At 37.0% G+C, this 9217-nt stretch overlaps 2 pseudogenes; both read left to right on the plus strand.

The window, feature by feature from the left end:
* Positions 1 to 486: 486 nt before the first annotated feature.
* On the plus strand, positions 487 to 6134 carry LOC140864136 (uncharacterized; annotated as a pseudogene).
* Positions 6135 to 6141: 7 nt separating this feature from the next.
* LOC140864137 (protein SAR DEFICIENT 4-like) lies at positions 6142 to 8261 on the plus strand (annotated as a pseudogene).
* Positions 8262 to 9217: the final 956 nt, after the last annotated feature.

Here is a 9217-nt window from a genome sequence, read left to right on the forward strand (position 1 = left end):
TAAATAAAAATTGTAGGATGTTGTATAAAAATGATTAGTGGGATCATAAAAAGTTGTATTTTGGGTTTAGGATTGTGAAATTTATAAAAATTGTGTTTTTTTTAAATAAAATTTTAAGATTTGGATTTATGTAGTGTTTGGTAGAGTAGAAAGCACTTCTCAACTTTTCTTTCACAAAATTTCAAAATTTTATGAAAAAAAACTAAACAACATTTTAAATTTCAAAATTTTGGGAAATAAGCCGAAAACTTATTGTATAAAATCTCTTGGACACTTCCTTTAGTCATCTAGAGGTTAACTGTTTAACAAATATTATTTTGTAAGTATATCATTTCATAGTGTGGAAGGGAAGTAGCCGCGGTGCTTCAAAATTTCAATTGCACGCTCTATCCCAAAATCAAACTCCCGCCCGAGCCTACAACCTGGAAATCGTCAGCGCACAAAACCACCTCCGCGTGCCGCCGTGGACCCTAGCCGCTCCGCCGGATACCAAAAGACTATATGGACGACGTCGATCGGTTGTTCCAATGCTTCAAATGTGGAATCACTCCTCCTCGTACCTTTTCTCTCTACATTTTCCCCCATTTTCGTTGATTATGTAAGAATTCATTCAAATTTACAGGTCCATTGTTCTGTGTTTCAGAGTCTGCTATCAGAGAAAGAAGGAAAGAGAAACGAAAATTAAAGCAACAGGTTTCACCACGACAAGAAGCATCCCCATGTACTGACACTCAAACGGCGAAAATATGTGCAGAGTCGAGAAACATTAGTAAACAATTCTCTCCAGTTGTGTTTTACGGCTCCCCGCACGCAGTCCCTCCGAAAAGGCCGGCTCGCTTGTTGCGATTGCTGCATGAGATTCGTGCTGATCTCGCTGAACAAAATAAATTGAGGTAGAAAGATAAGTTCAGTTTTGTGGAAATTGATACTATCATTTTTGGATGATTGAATGAGTTTGTTTCAGGGTGGAGATATGGAAAACATTTCCAAGACAGAAGAAGCAATAAAATTGGCGAAACAGCATGCAGATGCTCGAGTATTTAGTTACCAGGATCACGTGAATGGTGTGAGAAGGTTCCTTGTTTCGAAATATAAGGAGTTTTGGCAAAGGCAAGTGTTTGCATATCTGTTGTATCTTTTTAACTTTTGTTTGATTTGGAGTTGGGAGATGGAGAAAGTGCAAAGAAGTTGCTTACTCTGTTTAGTTTTATAGCACAATGCAGGATTTGGAACTATTCTGTCTAAATTTGTGCTCATTTTTTTGAGAATGAAAATGCCAGTAGTGTTTTTCATAAATTTTCCTTCCTGAATGAATCTATATTCAAACAGATCTCATTTCCGTCCATGTTTGTATATGAAATCGTAATTGCTCGTGCCTCTTGCATCTGAATTGTGTTATCGGTTGTTTGTTTCGATCTTTGTAGGTATAAAGGTATGATTTCTCAATTTCGACATCATTATGAAGTAATTCAAGAGGTAATAACTTCATCCTTCACGCTTTTTTGGAGCTAAGCTCAATTGGTTCCACTGATCAGACTTATTTTTTTTGGTGGAAAAACTATTATAAGTGCACCTTCACCCTTGTTTTTCCTGGATGGAGATGGGGCACTTAAAGCTGTCTTGCTGACTATTGTCATATATTTAGGGACTACCGTGCCATTTATATTTTGATTTGGAGTTCAATAAGAGAGAGAATGCTGGTAGAAATGGAGATGAGATGGTAGATCTCCTGCTAATTGTCACCTTTGATGCGCTACTGGAGAAGTATTCTTTTCAAGGAAACCATGATATGGTGGTAGAGCTTGATTCATCTACTGAAGGTAAGATGCTTGCGAGGTATCACACTTGGCATCTTTAGAATGATTCATTTCTTTTTTTATTAAACTTAAGGCACGAGCCTGAACATTGTTATTATTTTATACAGACATAGAGGATCTGCAGGAGAGGGCCTATAGGAATGAAAATTTGCCTGCTTTTTTTACATGCTCATATGCTCTCTCTGTCTTATTATTGGCAGAAAAGTTCTCTCGACATTTAATAATCCGCTTGCCGAAGACTGCTTTCAAAGACAACTCACATGTTGGTGCATTTGTAGCTGAGGTATTTAAACCACATAAGAGCATTTTGGTACCCCGATATAAATTGATAGCCACACCATCTGCTCATTTACATGTTTAAGGAAAGAGTGAGAATTTTCTTGTTCTGCATACATTTACAACCTTTTTCTTGCAATAAATTGTTATGCTTAAAGATAAAGATCAAACATGTGCATCTCGTGTGGTGTTTTAAAATGTAGGTATCTTAATATATGTTTTTCACTTGATATATATTTACTAGAGAATGATGTGAAAGCTGCATCTTTTCATGTGTTATGGCCAGATTTGTTCACGCATTTACAGTTACAAAGAAAGGGATGAAAATTTTCAGAAACTGTTTGTATCCAAGGATTCGAGTTCTGATAGTCAACACCAGCCTTTTGTGGATACTGCCGTCTATTCTAGGAATCGTTGCTTTCGACTGTACTTATCATCTAAAGCGGGGAAGAAATCAGTTCTTCTTGCTAGTGGACGCTTTAAATGTAAGGATATGGTGAGCAGTGTTTTTACCCAACTTCTATAGCTCACTATGTATTTCAAAGTCTTAGCTGCATCTCTTGTCAAACGAGAATTGGCTAATATTACTTTACTGCAGCACCTTCTATGTTCATTGAATAATGACATACGCAGATAATTGGAACTGAAGGTCAACAGACATTGTATTCTAAAATAGTGGTTTGAGAATAACCGTGGAGTCAATAACAATATATAAGAATTAAGAACTGAACCATGCAATTCTTTAGTAAGTTGTGTCATAAGGTGATTAAGCAGAGTTTTTCTGTTCTTTTCCTTTTGCTATGGTCGGAGGAGTGCAGGAAGTTATCCCAGAGTCTTTCAGTTAAAGTTTTTCAATTAAAACCATGGATCACTACTCATTATTTTTTCTCATTTATTTTTGTAGACACGCATATTAAATCTCATTGCTAAACATGAATCAAGTGATTACGTGATCCCGCTGATACCGTGATCTCAATCATGAACCTCCTTTAGAATTTTACGGAGCTCTCATCTGATCCTATTGCTTGTGTCAGGATGCTCGTATACTATAGACTAATGTCTGGAAATTTTCATAAATGGAAATAAATTTCAAAACTTGATTCGTAATCTGCCATAATCCATTCAATTACATCGACAGTTCCCTTTTAATTCTCAAAGTTGCCATTGTATCTGATATGATCTTATCAAAATATGTGTCAGAACGATGAAGAAGTTTTCATGGCATCCTTGATTTGCAACATGGACTCCGACTGTGAGAAGCTTTTGATTTGCAAAATGGATTTAGACTGTGTGAAGGAATTGCACTTTGACACTGAGGTATCTTAACCTATCTACACCCTTTTCCTTGTAAATTCTACTGCCACAGTCACCAATGCACTCTCGCTTACACAGTTAATGCTTCCAATTATTGAAAATCTTTAAATTATTTGTTGCAGAATACCAGTAATACCCAAAAACTTTCCGGCTTTCCTAGAAAGTTTGACACAAATGTTTTTACAAGTTATGCTTCAATGACTTATTTAATGGGGAAATCTCCATTTCCAGCTTTGGATGATTTTGTTGAAACCATCGCTTCTCACGGAAACGTATCAGGTGGTAAGATGGTCCAAACATTTTTTTGTGTGAAGGAACTAGGCACATTTCTTTTTGTTTGAGTTGTTATCGTATATTATGAAGAGTTCGGTGCCCTTGGTCTTTCTGCCTTGAAAACAAATTCTCATTCACAGCTGAACTGGTGCCAGGAAAAATTCGTAGCTGGTACTGGCTCTCAGAATGTGGATTGCTGGTTTATAGCATGTCTAGAAATCGATATTGTGAACGAATTGGCCGAGAGCATAAAAGCAATCATGGTATCTATTTCTGAACTCTATCGATTATTATCCTTCATGAATCTTGTGTTTCATATATTGCTCTCCTGTAGCTAAACTTAATTAGATAGCAATTGTAAACAAGATGACATCCGTGGTTGTCCATTGGTTTATTGATATAGTTGAAAAAAGGATCTTTGGCGATTCAAGGGGTAGCTTAGGATCATTCATAATGATGAATTTACGGATCAGTTGACACACATTCCTTTCCTTTACTTGATTATTGGATCTCTCGGGTCTGGTTTCAGTTATTCATATTTCAAATTTTTTTCTCATCGTCGTTATTTATTCAGGAACAGAGAATACATTTTTTTTTAGATAATCATAAACTGATGTGGATTAACACGTAAGATCTTTTTGTTTCAGTTATTTATGTTATTGATATCAAAAGGGCTGTTTATTATCAAAAGTGCCATGATCCTGATTGCAGAGGTAAGCACTGCTAACATTTCTCCTCCCATATTTGAAAACATTTCAATATTCTTCAAAAGGGTTTATTTGGCTGGTTGAATTTTCTAGGTTATCGATCTCCTTTGCGTCCAATCCCTGATGATCTTTGTCCAGATCCTTCCTTTACTTTCGATCATGCTAGAGACAGTAATGATCATGGACATGCCAGTTCATCCGGTGGTGAAAGTAACACAGGTAACTGTGAGAAAGAAGAGTGGTGGCATGAAGTCACCAAAGTTGCTGACCAGGTCGAAAATCTTCAGAAAGCACTGGACCTTACTCGGGTGGTTAGTCTCACTCGATTTACCAAGTTTTCTAACCCGAAGTTGCTTTTGCATATTTCTTTCGTATACGGACTATGCTGTTCTGATTCATTAATCTTTCTTTCCAACTCCTACGAATCTGTTCCAGCCATATTCAGTAGATTCTCCAAATGTGACAGTTGCTTACTTGCTGCACACAAATTGCGTTTACCGCAAGATTAGTTGCTATACCGATTAGATATTTGGCTTGTGTCTTGCATGCATGCCAAGATGTTTTCTTGTTCCCTTGGCTCTGCCAAAGTGTTTGTCATGTAACGTGTAGCATGAAAACACTGTTTCAAATCGCCAAAGATCTTCTCAACTCGAGAGCCCTTACACAGGAACTTGACATTTTGTAAAACTTGGAACCTCCAATTTCTAAAACTATATACACAATGATGCACAACAAATATTTGATCCAACAAAAGATGCAACAGGCAGACTAACGTCACTCATCTGTATTAATGGACGCCTTATTAGTTTCGAGTAGTTTTCCATATCTTCTTTATTTTGTATCATACATTTATATGAAGTGGCATCCCGCTTCGTCGGTGTTTAACAGGACGAAGCATTTGAAGATGATGAAAACTGGTGGATGGTTGCTGAAGACAGTGCATCCCAAACAGAATTAGCCTACGTTCGACAACATTAGCAATTGTGGAAGATTTGTTTGACCAAAATTTGGAGCGCCTGCCCGGTCAGTTTTCTTCATTCACTAATAAATTTTTGTGAAAATTTTAAAATTAACAAATTCTAATGTATTAATCTGTTCACGAGGTTTGCATGTTGCACTTCACTAATAATTTTTATCCATTCAAAAATGTTGGGGTTTAAACTGTAAGTTTGAAGTAAAATTAGCAACATGAACGTGTTAGGTGTCTGCACAGTTTTTATTGTTTGGAATTTTTTTAAAGTTTAACCAATTTTTGTATTAAAAGATGAGTCATATCTATACTATTAATCTATACTATTAATAAAGGGAGAGAGACTAATAATAACTATTTTTGGTGAGCCTTTTTTTAATATTTCAAATATACCCTTAATTTGTTGTGTTTTTTAGTTTTTTTAATTCAAATTTGATTTACTTTTTTTAATTTATTTATTTTAATATTTTTTTAATTTAGTGAAAGAATGTTTGAATTTATTCCGTCACAATTATAAATAATTATAGAATTATATTTATTTATTAAAAAAATAGTTCATATTTTATATTTTGTGTACACGCATACCAAAGTTGCTAGTCATAATTATATGTTACTTGGGTGTTTCAATCGAGCTATGAAATTAATTGTTTTTTATATCGACAATTAAGTGATTATAAGTTAATGAAGCAGTTTATTGCGGAAATATCATTATTTTGAAACTTGTTCAATTAACGTGAAGGTCATTGTTTATGCTAGTGTACACCTCAAATTCCAGAATCCGATTATGGCAACGACCAAAGAAGATCAAGTCAACGTCGCCACCACACCGCCGCCAGTCTTCCTCTCCACCACCGCACTCAACTCTCATCACCCATAAATCCCTCATACGCCACCTCCAATCCACCCTACCATCCCACTCCGCCACCATCAACTCCCCTCTCCGCCACACCCATCAAACAAGCCCTTCGTCCTCCCTCCTCCTCATGCCTTCTTGGTGCAATTCACCATCTCTGCCCTATATGGGTGTCAAGCTTGTCACCTACTTCCCCAACAACTCGACACTCAACTTGCCTGGTGTACAAGCAGTTTATGTTCTCTTTAACTCTCTCACAGGCCAGCCCTTGGTATCCATGGATGCCACCGGGCTCACACCCTTCCGCACCGCCTGTGTTTCTGCCTTGGCTTCGTTTTACTTGTCGAGAGACGACGTCGAAACTCTTGTGATGATCGGAGCTGGTTCTTTAGCTCCACATTTGATCAAGGCACATTTGATTATGAGGCCAAGTTTGAAAAGAGTTGTGGTGTGGAATAGAACTCTTGAAAAGGCAAGCACTTTGGTTGATGAATTGACGAAAGAGGGTGATAGATTTCAAGGGGTCTGTTTTGAGAGTAATGGGTGTTTGGAAGAAACGGTGAAACTGGGGGACATCATCTCTTGTGCTACGAATTCAGAAACACCACTGGTAAAGGGGTTGGATTTGAAGGCAGGGGCACATTTAGATTTGGTGGGGTCGTTTACTCGGTCAATGAGGGAGTGCGATGATGAGGCATTGAGGAGGGGTAGGATATATATTGATAATGAGGCGGCGGTTGTGGAGGCCGGGGAATTAGTCGGTGCATTGGAGAGAGGGGTGATAATGAAGGATGAGATAGTGGGGGATTTGGTGGAGTTGATCAAAGGGGAGAAACGTGGGAGGATGGATTTGGATGAGATCACTGTTTTTAAATCAGTAGGTTCTGCTGTTGTTGATCTGTTGAGTGCGCAGATTGTTTATGAATGCTGCTTGAATAATCAGGTTTATAAAAAATGATCTTTAAGGTTTGGTTGTTGATTACAAATCAAGATTTGGTTCAAACGCAATAATGTATAACCATCTTGTGTGCATATTGAACAAATTGTGTATTTGCATTTTTGTTTCCTGGTTGTTTTTGATATTGTGATGTTGAATTCGTGTCCTAAAGCATGAAAAGGTATCCATAAAGGATACCAAATGAGACTCTTGGTAGGTTTGAGCACAGCCGATTATGGAAGCATGGCGTTGAGCCGTCAAGTATCATGCACATTGTTTTCCTTGTGTAAGTTTTAGTGGTTTCGATTCCGACCTCACTCATTGGATGATGAACCTTCTGGCAAAGGAGCAGTGGCTTTTTTTTTTTTTTTTGAAGAAACACCTAAAAACCTTGATAAATTAACTTTTCAAGCACATTATTTCTTGAATCTACACTGATCTGTTGTTTAGATTGAATTTTGTGACATTGCTTTTAAGGTCGGGGTACGAGGACTTTTGGAAGTTATACGTGAAACACGTATTCCACTTTTATGAAATTGTTGTGGAATTATACCATCATTTTTTAAGGCACCACGAAAATCGTCCCGCCATGTATTGTGTTTTTCTGAATCACGCTCCCTGTTTTTGCGGTGCCAACACATTTCCACGTTGAGGCTTTTGGTTAATCTTCCATGTTTCATTTGCTTGAACACTCAAGGTTTAAGTGTTTCAAGATATGGTTAGGCACAACAAAGAATGAAATTGCCAACCTCAAAATATAAATTTTCGCAACTCTCAACCTGAGGATCATCTTTCTTTGCCTTCAGCTTCATTCTTTGGGAGTGTACCTGTTTCCTTTCAGCTTTGGTGCTTATGCGTGGAGAGAGGCTTGGAAACTCATTTGGATTATATCGTTCTGCGATTTTAGTTCATATTGAAGCATGATAAGAACTTCAATATAAACACATTATTGGATGCACTAAAATATGTGAGTTCCGCCATCTGGAAGCCATATATCTGGAAGTATATATTTTATTCTCATATTTTGGATATAAAAGATTAGTTTTTGTTGTTAATACAAGGTGCTTTACTCATGTTTGATATATATGTCCAGAAATAAGTGGGTCACATGATGGATAGCTTTTTCAAATGTTTGTTTCAAATTCAACGGTCTATTTTGTTCCAAGATAAAAACATGGTAGAATGATCTGTATCATTCATGATGAATACATGATGGTGGGAGTGTGCATTTTAGTATGGAGCACTCAAATAGATATGGGATTGGAAAGTGAAAGATTGATTGATACAAACTAATGAGGGACTAGAAATGGGATTTGATTGATTGCAAAAGAAGCCCACAATCCAGCCATCTACTGGTTTCCTCCTACAAGTTGCTCCATGTCCCAGTGTTATGACTCGCGGGGAACACACTCATTAAAGACAGCTACAACAACATAAGACGGCCAAAGTACCTCAACAAAAAGGACATTAAGGACTAGATTGTACTTACTTCCACACAATTAAAGCTTAATTTAACTTATTTGATATTTATTTTTGTAGTTTGAATGAATCCAGTACCGTGCTTTACTTTACCTCTCATTTGCAAACCGCTTGGTGCGCTAGATCAGACCTCTAGTGAATGAATTCAAGTTTATTAAGGTAGTATTTGAGATAACTTGTAGGAAACATTTCTCAACCTTTCCTTCACAAAAATTCACAAAATTTCAAAATTTTGTAAAGAAAAATTTTTGAAGTACTTCCTAAAAGTTCTCCCAAACACTACCTAAATATTGTAACAACAAAGTTTTACTCTGGTGATTCTTTAGATGAAGTAGTCGTAAAATTGAGAACTTTTGAGCTTGTTTTGTTTGATTGCAAGAGTCCTTGTTTATGCTTTCCTTTATTCCTTTTAACCTGGCAGTTCCTTCCAACTGTCATTCCACAAATTCAGCAACATGGGTCATGTTACCTCTCGAGTTTCGTTTGACTTGATATGCAATGGTAATTTCCCAGTCCTGGCCTACATTAAAAATATTATGATATCTTGCTTTATTGTCCAGTGCCTCGAGTTGATGCGCTGTAGTGACCCGC

Source organism: Henckelia pumila, chromosome 4 (genome assembly GCF_033568475.1).
Source record: "Henckelia pumila isolate YLH828 chromosome 4, ASM3356847v2, whole genome shotgun sequence".
In the NCBI taxonomy this organism is placed as follows: domain Eukaryota; kingdom Viridiplantae; phylum Streptophyta; class Magnoliopsida; order Lamiales; family Gesneriaceae; genus Henckelia; species Henckelia pumila.